Source organism: Aquarana catesbeiana, linkage group LG03 (assembly GCF_042186555.1).
Source record: "Aquarana catesbeiana isolate 2022-GZ linkage group LG03, ASM4218655v1, whole genome shotgun sequence".
Taxonomy (NCBI): domain Eukaryota; kingdom Metazoa; phylum Chordata; class Amphibia; order Anura; family Ranidae; genus Aquarana; species Aquarana catesbeiana.
The window spans coordinates 241642381-241660814 of NC_133326.1; positions in this window are offsets into that span (position 1 = coordinate 241642381).

An 18434-nucleotide genomic window follows, 5' to 3' on the forward strand; every position below is an offset into this window, starting at 1 on the left:
TAATATCTGTGTTTTCTGCAATTGTATACTTAGTTTAATTTTCAGTGTTTCACGTCAGAGAAATCCATAATACAGGGCACCCCCTAAAAAAACACCCAAACTGAGATTATTATTATTATTATACAGGATTTATATAGCGCCGACAGTTTACGCAGCGCTTTACAACATTAGGGCAGACAGTACAAGTACAATACAATTCAATACAGGAGGAATCAGAGGGCTCTGCTCGTTAGAGCTTACAATCTAGGAGGGAGGGTCAAGTTATACAAAAGGGTAATAGCTGTGGGGGATGAGCTAATGGAGAAAATAGTGCAGTTGTTAGATGGAGGCAGGATAGGCTTCTCTGAAGAAGAAAGTTTTCAGGGATCGCCTAAAAGTGGATAAATTGGAGACAGTCTGACAGATTGGGGTAGGGAGTTCCAGAGGATGGGTGAGGCTCGGGAGAAGTCCTGGAGGCAGATATGGGAGGAGGTGATGAGGGAGCTAGAGAGCAGGAGATCTTGGGAGGAACGGAGATGGCGATTAGGTTGGTATTTTGAGACTAGGTTAGTGATGTAGCTGGGGGCACAGTTGTGGATGGCTTTGTAACTTATTGTTAGTATTTTGAATGGAGGGATTGGCAGAGAGGGGTAGCAGACACTGAGCGGTTTGTAAGGTGGATGAGTCTGGCAGCCGCATTCATGATGGACTGAAGGGGGGATCGTCTATTTAAAGGTAAGCCAAAGAGGAGTGAGTTGCAGTAGTCGAGGCGAGAGATAACCAGGGAGTGAATCAGGAGCTTTGTGGTTTCACTGGTTAGAAAGGGACGTAGTTTAGAGATGTTGCGGAGGTTGAGGCGGCAAGCTTTGGAAATTGATTGGATGTGGGGCTGAAAAGAGAGTTCAGAATCCAGGATAACACCTAGCACCCTGACATGTGGGGACGGGTGGATGGTTTTGCCATTGCTCTTCACAGAGAAGTCAGGGGAAGAGGCACGTGGGGGAGGAAATATTGTAAGCTCGGTTTTGGACAAGTTGATTTTGAGGAAGTGGTGTGACATCCATGCAGATATGTCAGTTAGTAAGTTAGTGATGCGTGAGGAGACTGATGGAGTGAGTTGAGGGGTGGAGAGATAGATTTGTGTGTCATCAGCATAGAAATGATATTGAAAGCCGTGAGAGGCTATCAGCTGACCCAGGGAAGAGGTGTAGATTGAAAATAAAAGAGGTCCAAGAACAGAACCTTGGGGGACCCCGACAGAGAAGGGAAGAGGAGTGGAGGAAGTAGAATTGTAAGTGACACTGAAGGTGCGTTGGGATAGGTAGGATGAGAGCCACTGAAGAGCACGGAGACCGAGGGAGTAAAGTTTTTTGAGGAGGAGGGGGTGGTCAACCGTGTCAAAGGCAGCTGAAAGATTAAGAAGTAGGAGTACAGAATAGTGTCCGTTGGTTTTTGCAGTTAGTAGGTCAAACTGAGATGCTTGAGGGGTCAAAAATCCCCTTTCACCAAGGCTACACAAATACATAAAATAAAAGTAATGACTGTAAAGAAAATGAAAACAAATATAATGGGACCAAACAAAAATTTTAAATGATAGTTATTTACACTCAGGAGTTAACAATACAAATTGATTCTTCTATATAGTAGTGTATCTGACAAGCACTTTATAAAATCTAAAGAACAGATACTTTATTGAAAGTTTTATTTCTCTTCCCTTTTCATATACGTAAGTGCCTACCACATTCTTTAGAGAGAGTCATGCAGCAATGTCACCTTTTTTTTGCAGAGCTAGGCATCAAAAACGTGAATTATACTCCAACAACCCCAAAGGTGATAAATTATTGAGTACATTTGCAGTGTTTACTGGATAGCACTGTTGACCACTTCCCGACCGCCTCACACAGATATACTATGGCTTAAGGGCACCTACAGGCAGATTAACGTACCTGTACATTGCCCTTTAAGAGGCGGCTCACGGGCGCCCCCGGGAGCTCTGTGACCTGGATCGCGGGTCCCGCGGACTCATTGTCTCACAGTGAGGAAGAACAGGGAGATGCTAATGTAAACAAGCATCTCCCTGTTCTGTCTAATGACACTGATCACGCTCCCTGTAATCGGGAGCTGTGATCAGTGATGTGTCACACACAGCCCCCCCACAGTTAGAATCACTCCCTAGGACACACTTAACCCCTACAGCGCCACCTGGTGGTTAACCCCTACACTGCCAGTGACATTTTTACAGTAATCAATGCAATTTTATAGCATCGATCGCTGTATTAATGCCAATGGTCCCAAAAATTGGTCAAAATTGTCCGATGTGTCCGCCATAATGCCACAGTCATGATAAAAATCACTGATCGTTGCCATTACTAGTAAAAAAAAAAAAAAATTATCAATAAAAATACCATAAAACTATCCCCTATTTTGTAGATGCTATAACTTTTGCGCAAACCAATCAATAAATGCTTATTGCGATTTTTTTACCAAAAATATGTAGAATACGTAAACTAAACTGAGGAAAAATTTTTTTTTTTATATATTTTTTGGGGATACCTATTATAGTAAAAAGTAAAAAACAATGTGTTTTTTTCAAAATTGTCGCTATTTTTTGTTTATAGCGCAAAGAATAAAAACCGCAGATGTGATCAAATACCACCAAAAGAAAGCTCTATTGTGAGGAAAAAAGGACGTCAATTTTGTTTGGGAGCCACGTAGCATGCCCATGCAATTGTCAGTTAAATCGACGTAGTGCCGAATCGCAAAAAGTGCTCTGGTCAAGAAGGGGGTAAATTCTTCCGGGGCTGAAGTGGTTAAAAGAGGAAGTAAGTCTTCCTGTATTCCTTGTGCCTATAGGTAAGCCTAGAATAAGGCTTACCTATAGGTACTGTAAATATCACATTTACTGTATATTGCTCCAATAAAGTCATCGGCGCATGTGCTCTGAAGGAACGGCCGCCTATGCCATTTCTCCAGAAGCCTGTGCTGTGACTGGCGGTGACTGTGCCATGACGACACGCAGCTCCAGCCAGTCACACAGCCTGAGTCTGCAGCCCCGGAAGGAAGACGGGTGAAGATGGATGCAGCCTCCAGCGGGGATGATGTGGGCTTTGTTTGCAGGTGCCACATAATGTGCTAGTACGCGATGCATACTAGCACATTATGCTTTTACTTTGCAGGGTTTACTTCCTCTTTAACAGTAATTATTCTAACTGCATGTATCTAGAGAAGTAAAAGTATAAACAGAAAAAGTGTTTCTCCTGCGCTCGTACAGGCGGTATTAATGTAAAATAGTAGTAATTTCGAATGGTAAGTAGTATAGGACAATCATGCGTGTCCCTCTGCCTAAACTGACCAAGGGTGGTCCGAAAGAGGTTGAGTGGAAATGAGGGGATGGAAGGCACGTGATCTAATGCATGAATAAAAGTAATATAGTTTATTCATAAACAAAATAGATGAGTACAAAGAAATTACTACGATTTCATACAAACTAGGTTACAAGATATTCATTAAAAATTAGTTATGTCCATACAAGGGCAAATGATCAAGGTAGGCTAACGTGTTTCAAGGTGTTCCCTCTTCATCAGAGCCTTGGAAAGTAAAAAAAAGTCTGTAGGATGTGGTAGATATACATGGAGAGGGGTGGCTGATTAGGAGATGTATCCCATAGTGGGTGATGTATTCTCCTTTACTCCAGAGGTATCCAGATCACATCGTTCTAGATGAGATAAATACATAATGTATGTGTGTATAATTAGGGTTCTAGTAGAAGGCACATGTGTACAAAGTGTTGGGATTATACATTACACATTGTAATTACAGACAGGAGACGTATACAGATGTTGAAACATTAGAACATTGAGTCATTGAAGTATTGAAACATTAAAACATCAAAACATTAAAACATTAAGGCATTAAAAGCCATTAAAACCATTAGAAGCTAAAAATGATTATTTTAGAAGTATTAATAAAAAATACTTGAAAAGTATTAGAGCAGTGAACTGTTAAAACTGTAAGCCATTAGCTTTACTTGCTATAGTCGGTTCACTAAAACGCAGTTGTAGTTTAAAATTTAAAATTCAAAGTTTAAACACAAGCACATGTAAATCCACAAATATATACACATACACGTACATATACACATGCATATACTAAAATATACGCATACACATACACAAAGAGAATGCATATATTCCACATGATGGGAGTCACTAGTGTATATTCAGTGGTGACAAAATTAGAAAAACGCACCTGTGTGTATCAAAACGCATAGACGCGTGCATGCAAAAATGTGCATAGGGGTTTAAACCTGTGAGAGTGCCTACTGCAAAATGGAGTGAGTTGACAGACTGGTAAAAAATTGGGGGGAATCTGAATGACACCTACCTGCATACCGTAGAATGAATGGTTGGTTTGTTATTTGTTGTTTGTCTGTCATCTGTACCTACAGAGATATCAAAGACACAGAGAGATGGACCCAAAGGAAATGACCCAATAGACTGATATAATACAAACTCGACAGTGTCAGTGGGTATAAAAGAAATAGAGTGAACTGAATCATCCATAATGCTGACCTGCATTTGAACTTGTTGTAAAGCTGCAGCCCATTCACATCAGTTGCAGGCTAAAGGCAGTCTTTCTGGGAATTCTGTGATCCTCCTAGCAGAGTGCTGTCCTGTGTTGCAAGAGAAGTGCTAGCAGACTGCAGCTGTGTGGGAACAGGTGGCACTTAAATCAGGATGCAGGTGTGTGTAGAATAGAGGTGGGCGGGTCCATGGAACGAGCCTGTGACCCGTGATGTCAGGCCTAGGAAGTGGATCCTATTCTATAGAGGCTGGCCAGACCTGACAGCCTATACCCACTGACGCTGTCAAGTTTGTATTATATCAGTCTATTGGGTCATTTCCTTTGGGTCCATCTTTCTGTGTCATTGATATCTCTGTAGGTACAGATGACAGATAAACAACAAATAACAAACCAACCATTCATTCTACGGTATGTAGGTAGGTGTCATTCAGATCTCCCCCCCCCCCATTTTTTACCAGTCTGTCAACTCACTCCATTTTACAGTAGGCACTTTCACAGGTTTAAACCCCTATGCACATTTTTGCATGCATGCGTCTATGCGTTTTGATACACACAGGTGCGTTTTTCCAATTTTGTCACCACTGAATATACACTAGTGACTCTCATCATGTGGAATATATGCATTCTCTTTGTGTATGCGTATATGTTTGTATATTCATGTGTATATGTACGTGTATGTGTATATATTTGTGTATTTGTATGCACTTGTGTTTAAACTTTGAATTTTTAATTTTAAACTACAACTGTGTTTTAGTGAACTGACTATAGCAAGAAGAGCTAATGGCTTACGGTTTTAATAGTTCACTGCTTTAATACTTTTCAAGTATTTTATAGTAATACTTCTAAAATAATCATTTTTAGCTTCTAATGGTTTTTAATGGCTTTTAATGTATTAATGTTTTAATGTTTCGATACTTCAATGACTCAATGTTCTATTGTTTCAGCATTTTTATACATCTCCTGTCTGTAATTACAATGTATAATGTATAATCCCAACACTTTGTACACATGTGACTTCTACTAGAACCCTAATTATACACACATACATTTGGTATTTATCTCATCTAGAGTAATGTGATGTGGATACCTCTGGAGTAAAGGAGAATACATCGCCCACTATGGGATACATCTCCTAATCAGCCACCCCTCTCTATGCATATCTACCACATCCTACAGATTTTCTTTTACTTTCCAAGGCTCTGATGAAGAGGGAACACCTTGAAACACTTTAGCCTACCTTGATCATTTGCTCTTGTATGGGCATAACTAATTTCTAATGAATATCTTGTAACCTAGTTTGTATGAATTCGTAGTAATTTCTTTGTACTCATCTATTTTGTTTATGGATAAACTATATCTCTTTGATTCATGCGTTAGATCACACACCTTTCATCCCCTCATTTCCACTATGTATCTAGATAATTTCACAGAAACTTCACCAATGTATTTTAACCCAGATCAGGCGTATCCAAAAAGTTATTTTCATCACTCATGATACCAGTGCCACTGCAACCCAAACTGTTCTCTTTTGAACTCACTTCAGGAAAGATTTTTGGAGCACTTTCTTGGAAAGAAGGGCATGAGAAGAAAAGTTTCTAACCTACAGTATTAGGCAGACAAGTGTACAATTACCTAGAACTGAAACCATCCAGTCAATTATTTATAGCATACAGAAGCTTTTATTTTAGTTATTTGAAGAGGTGGCAAAAAACACTTATACTGGTATTTTAGCAAACAGGTATGAAACATTCCCTGTAGTTAGAGTAACTTTAGGACTGCTATATCAGTTTTTTGCTGACCCTCTCATTGTCCTCACATTTTGAGTAAGTCCTGCAATATTATCTGACTATTGCTTATTTATTTGTATTTGTATATATACAATGACAATAAAGTATATTATCTTATCTTATCTTATTTTCATATATACTTTGAGGTCAACATGTAAGATGCCATGTTAAAAATGCATGCCTTATTTTAGAACAATATTTATATTTTATTACCTTTTATATCTATTTTACTTCTCTTTTGGCTGAAATGTAAAATTTATCTGAAACCACTTTCAATTTTGAAACCGACATAGCATAAAAAATGGCAAATATGCACATTGTCAAGTTTGCCGGATTGTTTATTGAGATAATATAACATGACAGAAGAAACTGCTCTGATTTGTTTCATGTTTGCATAAATATGAAACATTTTAGGTTGATAGCATTCATTTGAATTTAAATGCAGAAATCAGGATGTGCCTTCTGTGTTTAATCAAGCATAACTGCCATTTCCTTTAAATTAAACAGTCACACACATAACGTTAAAAATAATTGTTATACTCAGTAGCTTTTTCAAGAGTAATTTTTGTAATGGCATGTTTAAGTAGTCTTCAATATAGAAATGGTTATTTTATTATAAAAGGTTTAATTTTGCTACAAATTGTATTTTACAAAACATCAGCTAGATTCACATTTGGAAAATACATTGAATGTGTTGCCTTTTAATTTCTGGTTTATTGCTAAGTGAGTAAATTATAATTAAAAGTATTTTTCAATTCGTGCATAAGTTGCATTTCCCTATCCTTTGATTAAGCCACATGTGTTGTGTCTTTGTGATGTACCTAATGGGTTTTAAGTAAAGTGCAATCCCTCTAGACCCCTGATTTAAAAATAACAGATAATCTGTCCTATGCATGTCTGAGCCAGGTGAGTCAGAGTTTATGGAAGATTGAGCCACTTTACCTGATGCTTGTAGATAAGTGATGCATGGTGCTACCTTTTGCATTGTTTTGCTGCCAAGTGTGCATTTGTTGTGACATTGAAGGTCACTCCAATTAGCCCAAGCATCCTCTGAACCCAGAAAATAGCTCCCCTGCTGTATCCAGCATCCAATTAGCAGGGGGTGAACGAGGAACACTCCCCTATATAAAAACCTAAGCTTACGGGAGCAGATTATCTGGAGAGAGAAGTGTCTGCTTATGTAAGATTTTGGGAAAAACAGCATTAGTTACAGATGAGGCAAGTAGGAGAATGCTGACATACCGCTCTAAGTGCTCTCCACTTAATTGCTGTGCTGAAAGCCTCTAGTTTAAATTCTGTAAAATGATTATGTTCTACAACACTCATTCCACTCCCAACTTATTCCAGAAATGTGCACAGATATTTGCAGCTAGGGATCGCTGTCTGTCTTTAGGTTAAATGATGTGCAGAGCAAAGAATGTCCCTACAATCAAGCCTTTATAGCTAAACTACATGTATTTGTGATTCAGCCCCACTTTAGAGTGAGCTGAGCCATCGTTTTAGTGTTTTAGGACCCTTGGATGTCCGTTCACCCTTTTTCCAGATGCTCATTATCTTTTCTTAGGGTCTGGAAGTGCAGCTCTGGTAAAGACAAAGGACTTACACTGTTTGTAAAATAAAAGTCTATCAGGGCATTGCAAGGATTGAGAAAGGCCTGGGTCACCAGTAGGGATGAGTGAACGGTTCGGCCCAAGCATAAGTTTGGGCCGAACTTTCGTTGTTCAGACGTTCAGCGAACATCCGACCAAATGGGCCGTTCTACCGTTTGTTCACCCCCCGAACCGACCACAATGCATTGTGTCGCTGAACAGTGCATTGCAAGCCCTGATTGGCTGAAGCAGTAAAAGCTTCAGCAAATTAGGGCACGGAGCACTGTCTGAGTCATGATTGGACACTGTCATCATGACTTTATCCAATAATGGCTCATTCCCGCCCCACAGTATAAAAGTATTCTTTCAATGGTAGCCATTTTCAGTGTGATTTTGGCGTGGAGAGAGATAGAACAGGGCTCTGTTCAGTGCTATTGGTTAGTTAGTGTGCTATACTGTGCTATTTTGCTTCAATTGTCAGTGTAGAATATTAGTTTAGTGTTATTCTAGGGATAGTGTGAGTGTAGTGAGGAGGACCATCATTCAGCTTTGCATAGTGTGCAGCTAGAGTAGGGACAGCTCAGAAAGTTTCACTGTAGTGTAGTGAGACCGTGTCATTCATACATACATTAGTGTAGAGTAGAGACAGCTCAGATAGTTTCAGTGTAGTGTAGTGAGACTGTGTCAGTAATCTTTACATTAGTGTATAGCTAGAATAGGGACAGTTCAGATAGAGTCAGTGTAGTGATGGTTGAACACCATCTATTTGATTGCATTACTGCCAGTTTAACGCCATTACTTCTGTGTGCGTTACTGCCAGTTTACTGCCATTTACTTCTGTGTGCGTTACTGCCAGTTTACGCCATATAGTGTTGTGTGCATTACTGTCAGTTTAACACCATTTAGTTCTGTGTGCGTTACTGCCAGTTTAACGCCATATAGTTTTGTGTGCGTTACTGCCAGTTTAACACCATATAGTTCTGTGTGTGTTACTGCCAGTTTAACGCCATATAGTTCTGTGTGTGTTACTGCCAGTCTAACACCATATAGTTCTGTGTGCGTTACTGCCAGTTTAACGCCATATAGTTCTGTGTGCGTTACTGCCAGTCTAACACCATATAGTTCAGTGTGCGTTACTGCCAGTTTAACGCCATATAGTTTTGTGCTTTACTGCAAGTTTAACACCATTTACTTCTGTGTGCGTTACTGCCAGTTTAACACCATATAGTTTTGTGTGTGTTACTGCCAGTTTAACACCATATAGTTTTGTGTGCGTTACTGTCAGTTTAAGGCCATATAGTTTTGTGTGCGTTACTGTCAGTTTAACGCCATATAGTTTTGTGTGCGTTACTGCATGTTTAACGCCATATAGTTTTGTGTGCGTTACTGCCAGTTTAACACCATATAGTTCTGTGTGTGTTACTGCCAGTTTAACGCCATATAATTCTGTGTGTGTTACTGCCAGTCTAACACCATATAGTTCTGTGTGCGTTACTGCCAGTTTAACGCCATATAGTTCTGTGTGCGTTACTGCCAGTCTAACACCATATAGTTCAGTGTGCGTTACTGCCAGTTTAACGCCATATAGTTTTGTGCTTCACTGCAAGTTTAACACCATTTACTTCTGTGTGCGTTACTGCCAGTTTAACACCATATAGTTTTGTGTGTGTTACTGCCAGTTTAACACCATATAGTTTTGTGTGCGTTACTGTCAGTTTAAGGCCATATAGTTTTGTGTGCGTTACTGTCAGTTTAACGCCATATAGTTGTGTGCGCTACTGCATGTTTAACGCCATTTACTTCTGTGTGCATTACTGCCAGTTTAACGCCATATAGTTGTGTGCGTTACTGCAAGTTTTACACTATTTACTTCTGTGTGCGTTACTGCCAGTTTAACGCCATATAGTTTTGTGTGCATTACTGCCAGTTTAACACCATATAGTTTTGTGTGTTACTGCAAGTTTACCGGCATTTACTTCTGTGTGCGTTACTGCAAGTTTAATGCCATATAGTTCTGTGGGTCACTGTACATTTGGCGCATTATATTGCAGTATATTATAGTGTATCCATGGAGTGTGTCTGTGTAGTGGGAGTACTCAAATTAAAGTGCACCAAACACCACTTTACATTGATTAAAGCGCATCTACATCCTCAGTCAGGGCATCATTTCCTCTGTTTAGTGAGTTTGCCCGTGCTATCCAGCCACAGCATGCAGAGGAGGTGGTGGACTGGCTTACTAAACCTTTCTCATCCTCCTCATCCTCTGTCACGCAAGCAGAGACAAGTGTGTAGTCCCCTGCAGTTGCCAGAGTGGATAAACCTGCCTCCTTGTCCACATCTATTCCTGCCATAGCCCCAACATCAGCAATGGAGGAGTCAGCTGAGTTATTTGACCACAGCGTCAGCCACATGTTCCTTGATGATGCCCAGCCATTACTGTTTCAGATGTTGGTCCTGAGGTTGAGGATGACAGAAACATGAGCCTAGAGAGAAGAACACTGGTAGACAAATGATGGAATATGATGGATTATGATGGATGATGATGGAATATGATGGATGACAATGAATGATGCAATATGATGGAATATGATGGATGATGATGGATGATGGAATATGATGGATGATGGGTGACGATGGAATATGATGGATGGTGATGGAATATGATGGATGATGGGTGATGATGGAATATGATGAATGATGATGGAATATGAATGATGATGATGATGGAATATGGATGATGATGATGATGGAATATGAATGATGATGATGATGGAATATGAATGATGATGATAATGATGGAATATGAATGATGATGATGATGATGATGGAATATGAATGATGATGATAATGATGATGATGAAATATGAATGATGATAATGATGGAATATGAATGATGATAATGATGAAATATGAATGATGATGATGGAATATGAATGATGATGATGATGATGGAATGTGAATGATGATGATTAGGGTTGCACGGATACCGATTCTAGTACTTACTTGTACTCCGGCAAATGCTCTCGATGCTTCACCCGATACCTTTTACATGCAGAGTCTCCCAGAAGTCAGTGGGCGGAGTGGGCAGAGAAGGCGGAGCGTGAGCCCTGGCACAGTGAGAGCGAGTCCTTTCAGCGGAAGGTAAGCTTATGGGGCAGGGGTGTGGGTTGCAGCCGCATGTGCTGCCCATCAGAATCGGTGACCCGGGCCATCAGAATCATTAACGGATGTGACGGCCGAGTCTCCGTCAGACTGTACACCGCAACACTCATCTTGGCACACTCTGCACTCAGCCTCAGTAAGCCTGCAGTCACAAGGCGGCATCGGACATCTTGTTACACCCAGCCCATATAGTTCACTAACCATATGGGCTGGGTTTAACAAGATGCCCGCTGCTGCATTCTGACTAGGCTTACTGAGGTCGAGTGCAGGGTGTATCAAGATGGGCTCTTGTATACTCTACTCTTTATCGATCTAATTTTATCATGCCAGGCTGCCAGCAATTATCAGTGCTTTATTCCAGAGCCTATGCCTTCCAATCAGTTCGACCTATCAGTGCCTGTGAGTGCCACCTATTAGTGCTCATAAGTGCCAACTATCAGTGCTGCAAATCAGTGCCCATCAGTCAGTGCCACCTATCAGTGCCCATCGGTGCCAGCCACCAGTGCCCATCAGTCAGTGCCACCTATCAGTGCCCATAAGTGCCACCCATCATTGCCGCAAATCAGTGGCCATCAGTCAGTGCCATCTGTCAGCGCTGGAAATCAGTACCACCTATCAGTGCTGCCAATCAGTGCCCTTCAGTCTTCATAATTATAAAAAAGATATCGTTAGTCTGTATTGTGCTTTGAAAACAGTCACTTGACATTAAAGAAAAGTATCGGTAATCGGTATTGGCGAGTACTTGAAAAAAGTATCGGTACTTGTACTCGGTCTTATAAAAGTGGTATCGGTGCAACCCTTGATGATGATGATGGAATATGAATGATGATGATGATGATGGAATATGAATGATGATGATGATGATGATACTTGGGTGCCAGATAGAGCAGAGGAGGAAACTGAAGATGAGGTGGCACAACCCCAAGGAGGCCAAAATCAAGAAAGAGTAGAGAGCAGCCACCCTATTCCATCACATTCTGCAGCTGTTATCTCCCGGCCCACTCCCCAAAGCTCAGCTGTCTGGGCCTTTTTCAGCACATCTGCAGCAGATCGTAATATCTGCAAACTGTGTCTCAGGCACAGCAAACATGGCAAAAACACCAGCCATTTGGGTACCACATTCTTTACAAGGTATTTAACGTCCAACCACTCAGCCCATTAGCAAGCGCACCTAAAAGCCACACAAAAGGGGCACAAATCTGTCCCTCCTCCTCCTTACCCACTTCAGTCTGCCCCGCTATACCAAGTCATTACCTCTCAGCAGCCTCCACTGACAGGGATGATGGTATAGCACAGGGTATCCCAGGTCCTAGCAGCACAACTGCCAGCAGCACACCACCAGCTGTAGACTGTAGCCGGAAAATTTATCTGCCCCATCTGCTGCAACAGAAAAAAAAATACAGTCCCTGCTACCTACATGCCCAGCGTCTAAATGCAAGCTTGCTAAAGCTGTTGGCTCTCCAACTTCTGCCTTTCAACCTGGTGGATTCTGCCCCCTTCTGTGAATTCACACAATGTGCTGTACCACAATGGCAGGTCCCAGTTGCTACTACTTTTCACGTAAGGCCATTCCATCTCTCTACCATCACGTGGAAGGGAATGTTCTGCCATTGTTGGGCAAGGCAGTCAGCCGTAAAATCCGCCTTACTGCTGACACATCGTCCAACAAGCATGGGCAGGGACAATATATTTTGTTCACAGCACACTGGGTAAGGCTGCTTGCAACACAAAAGGATGCAGGACAGGGCTTGGTGCTGCAGCTTGTTGTGCCCACACATCTCCATACAGCTGGTGGTGATGATGCCAGACCTGTGAGCTCTACCCCCTCCTCCTCATCCACCACCTCCATGCCCTCCTCTGCAGAATTGTCCTATGAACATCAGGTACCCCCTAAGTGTTCAAAGGCTATTCCATGAGATAGGATAAAAGGCCATGCAGTGCTTCAGCTGGTGTGTTTAGGGGACAGGAACCACACCGGAGCAGAGATTCTTGCAGCTCTGCAGGGATAGGCCCAGAGGTGGTTCACACCATGCCAGCTGGAGCCAGGAATGGTGGTGTGCAATAATGGCTCAAACTTCCTGTCCGCCCTTAGACAGGGAAAGTTGACACATGTATCATGCCTGGTACATGTCCTTGATTTGGTGATGCAGCATTTCCTAAATACATACCCAGGGTTGCAAGATGTGCTAAAGCTGGCCAGAAGAGTCTGTAGCCATTTCAGGTGGTCATACACATACACTGCTCGGTTGGCTGAAATTCAGCGGGAATTCCACCGGCCCATAAACTGCCTGATTTGCAACATGCCCACCAGGTGGAACTCGACTTTGGCAATGCTGCAGCAGCTATACATGCATCAGAGAGCCATCAACGAGTACCTGTGCGAGTACGGCACGACGACAGGCTCAGGCCACCTCGGCTTTTTTTCCCACACCAATAGCTGATCATTAAGGATGCATGCACTGTATTGTCACGATTTGAGGAGGCTACAAGGATGGTGAGCCGTGACAGTGCATGCATCAGTGACACAATACCTGTTGTGTTCCTGCTGGAGCAGACTCTGCATGACATTATGGACAGGGCACTGGAGGCAGAGCAGCAGGAGGAAGAGGAGGACTTCCTTTTCTCTCAAGGGCCACTTTATCCAGACACTATCATTCCTATGTCACAGAACCCACAGGAGGAGAGAGGGGAGGAGGATAAGGAGGAGGATTCTGGCACTTTCAAGGGCTTTGAAGAAGAGGAAGACATGCGTCAATCTGTAAGCGATGGCTTTCCAACCCTAGGACCCTTGGGAGTAGTAAGTGGCTGGAAGGAGGAAGTTCCAGATGCTGTCATCCTGAGTGACCCCGAGGAGTCTGCTTCTCAAGCCTCTGCTAATTTGAGGCGCATGGGCAACCTCATGCTTCAAAGCCTGTGGAAGGACCCAAGAATATGTGGCATAAAGGAGAAGGATGATTAATGGTTGGAAGCCCTCCTTGACCACCGATATAGGGGGAAAGTCTCAGAACTCTGAAGGTGCAGAAGATAAAATCTCTTGATGACACGTTAAAAAGGATTTTATTGAACATTTTTCCTGACTTCAGTAGGTTACAGTGTTGTGGAAAACTTAGTTTTGAGCGTTTTGAGTGTTGTGGAAAACGTAGGTCTCGCCACCCAGGACTGTCAGCTTCCACATCCCATCGGCAGCATCTGCATCATATGGTGGACAATTACCGGGGCCAAAACAAAGACGGAGAGCTTTCCAGCTGACGATCCACTGACTTACTGGGTCATGAGAATAGACCATTGGCCAGAACTTGCCCAGTATGCTATTGAGCTGTTGGGTAGCCCTGCATCCAGCGTGCTTTCAGAACGGCAATTCAGTGCTGCAGGAGGTTTTTGTTACTGATCATAGAACGCGTCTGTCCACAGACTCCGTGGACCAATTGACTTTTATAAAAATGAATCAGTTCTGGATTACCAGCTATGAAGCCCCTGATGCCGATGTCACTGATTAAGTCTTTTTGGGATGTTGAATCTCTGCAGGACTTCGAGGCTGCCTAGCTTTGAGGGTGTTCAATCATTTAATCTGGAAGAATGTTTTTGGTATAGGTTTCATGAGCACAATTAACACCCAAAGACCAATTTTTCTGTACCTATTTGACAGGTGCATACCATTGCAATTTTTTTTTCCTTCATCAAGAGCATATAGGGTTATGGTGGGAAGGCGCCCCCGACACCCAGTGACTTTGAGACTGCTAAGAACACTAAAAGACTGATATCCATACCAAGTATCTCAGTCCCATGTACTAAACTTTGTTGAAAAACAATTTATACCTAGGCAGAAAAATAAATATTTCCCTACTAGCTCTGTAATTCCTTTTCAGAGATCTACCAGCACCGATGTCTCCCACTTTAACTTTTTGAGACCTAATGACTAGGAATGAGCCTGATGTTCACCTGTTCACCGAATAGTGAACAATTGAGGGTGTTGGCGGCAAATTTGAAAGCCACGGAACACCCTTTAAAAGTCTATGGGAGAAATCAAAAGTGCTAATTTTAAAAGCTTATATACATGGTATTGTCATAAAAAGTGTTTGGGGATCTGGGTCCTGCCCCAGGGGACATGTATCAATGCAAAAAAAAGTTTTAAAAATTTCCGTTTTTTCGGGAGCAGTGATTTTAATAATGCTTAAAGTGAAACAATAAAAGTGAAATATTCCTTTAAATTTCATACCTGGGGGTTAAGAATGAGATGACGTGTTGAATGGTGGGTGCGGCCATATTGTGTTAACATTGGTATGGGTCGGGGGGTGTGGCCAGCCGGAGAAGAAGATGGACGCTTAATTGCATGGCTCAGCAGCCAGGGGACACAATCCAGCGCAATCGGCCCACACCACGACTCCATCCACACCCATCCTCGCTCCAGACATTCAGGAGACAAAGATGCAGCCATCCAGGAAAAGATTTATGGAGCACAAGCCCCAAAAACTGACGGAATTCGCTTACAAGCCGGCGGGCTGGGATTCCCAAGATGGCGCCGACCAGGCCGCGCCGCCCGAATCGTACACAGACCTCCCGGATGACATCCAGGACACACAGCACTCTACAGGTACTAATCCTGACAAGCACCAAGCCCCAAGCCCCAGAGTGTGACCCTCTCCCCAGCAGCCCAGCAAAAGCTAGGATGAGGCTAGATACACCGCCGCTGCACACACAGCGCCAACAAATTGAGGCCCAAGCTCCCATCCCCTTCTCCATAGACCAGGCCCTGCACTCTTCCATGGCCTCTTTCCCCACATCAGGGCAGCCAGTCATGGACACAACCCTGAAGGACATGCTTCTATCCCTGCAGTCCTCCCTCATGAATGATCTTTCATCCATGTTTCACAGAGTCACCTCTGACATTCACAAGCTAGATGACAGAATGACTAATGCTGAGAGGGGAATACAGGCCTGCACTTCCACAGTAAATGAAGTGATTGATTCCTATGACACTGTTAAGGAGGAACAGGCATGGCTGCGCGCCAAAATGGCGGATTTAGAAGACAGGTCACGCAGGAACAACATTAAACTGAGGGGAGTCCCAGAGTCCATACTCCCCGTGGACCTACCGCGCTACGTGAAAGAATTGATACACCTAGTGATACCTGAAGCCTCCCCACGAGATGCCATCATTGACAGAATACACAGAATCGCCAAACCGTCCCACCTGGCAGCCTCAGTCCCTAGAGATGTACTGATGAGGGTTCACTTCTATCAAACCAAAGAAAACTCCTTATGGGCCTTAGAGCTAAATCACCACTACCTGCCCCCTATACTGGGATACAACTTTTCCCTGACCTGTCCAAGTACACCCTCCAACTGCGACGTCAACTAAACCCGATAACTAAAGGTCTGCAGAACCATAAGGTACCATACAAATGGCGCCACCCAGCTACTATCCTTGTTGTCCGCAATGGTCAGACACACGCAATAGGAGACCTGGACAAAGGCCTTAAGCTCCTCCACTCCTGGAGCATAATCCCTGACATGGCAGTCTCTGCCCCACAAACCAACGGTGTTATACCACCTTGTAGACAACAAACTCGCCACCTCACCTGAGGATGCTCGCTTCTCCGCTACAATGGCCGACAACTCCTTCCATAGTTCCCCTGAGCCCTGACAACCTGTTACCTTAGTTCTCTACCTCCGGTGATACTGACTCTGTTTACCCCCACGTAGAGGATTCAACGGTGTCAAACACCCCCTCTAATCTTCGCTTTAGTTGAAATATACAGCAATAACAATATCACATCAATCAACAGCGAATCAAACTCCAAGTTCATTTTCCACTAGTTTCCGCATTCTATACCAGTGATCTGTTAATGCATTTCTCTATTGGTTACTGACATATTGCTCTATCCGCAGCACTCTACTCCTCTTCTATTTCAGACCCTTGGATTGCCACCAGCACACCACTGCGCTCTAACTCCAAGACCCACCAGCAGCCAGAAGTAACATCAACCCACTACTGGTACCTCAACACATCTGCAATCGGACTTCCACTTCCAGATCAACGTAGCTGACTCCCATCTACCACCAGACTCACCCTCCAGCAGCGAACCGTAAGTGTTGCACTCAACACCCACCATCCCCACAACCGCAAAATGCCATTCACTATACTATCATTAAATGCCAACGGCCTCAATCATCCTGCCAAGAGACACTCACTGTGGAGGTCCGTTACAGATCTTCACAGTGACATCCTTTGCGTCCAGGAAACACACCTGCTTACCAATGATACATCCCTATGCAAGAACAACCATTTTCCTCATCTATTCCACGCCACCCATTCAACTAAAACCAGAGGGGTCATGATTGCAATCAGAGACTCACTGGACTTCCAACTTCTAGATATCGAAACAGACCCTGAAGGTCGTTTCATCATACTTGCCTGCAAAGTCAACAAAGTGACCTACACCATAATCAACGTCTATGCCCCAAATTCTTGCCAAACGAAATTCCTTCACAGAGTCCTACGTAAAGCCAAACACATTCAAAAAGGACACCTAATACTCTGTGGAGACTTCAATCTCGTCCCTGAATTATCCATCGACTCTACATCGACAGCAACCCGAAGAGACTCACCTTTGAAAAAATGTATCTCCTCCCAAGACCTCTACAATGTTTGGCGCTGTCATCATGGCTCCGAACGGGACTACACTTTTTTTTCCTCCAGGCACCGCTCATATTCAAGAATAGACCTGTTCCTAACCGACAAGTTTATTCTACAAAAAATATCTACCTCCACAATCCACACCACGACATGGTCGGACCATGCCCCAATCTCTATCACGATCCAAGACTCTAACTTTCAACAAAATACATTTATTTGGCGAGTAAACAACCATATCATTCAACACAACCAATATGCGCCAACTATTGCAGAACAAATAACCGATTTTTTCTCACTAAACAAAGGCTCGGTGCCCGACCCTGCCGTGGTGTGGAGTATGCACAAAGAGTACATGAGAGGAATGTTAATTAAATTAAGCTCTCACCATAAGAAAAAGAGGACGCAACGTATAGACGACTTAACAACTCAAATAGCAGTCCTAGAATTGAAACACAAATCTGACCCCCGAGACCACCAGACAAATCACCTCTTGTCCCTCAGACAGGAACTTAGAACACTACTCCTTCACGCTTAGGAATTCCTTCAGAAAAAATTTAAGGCGACATCGTACTCTACCTCTAACAAAGCGGGGAAGAAACTAGCACAAAGATTGAAAGGCAGGCGCACCAAAGCCAAAATTTCTCAGCTTTTCCACCCTCACACCAAAGCCCCATTGAATAACCCCCAAGACATAGC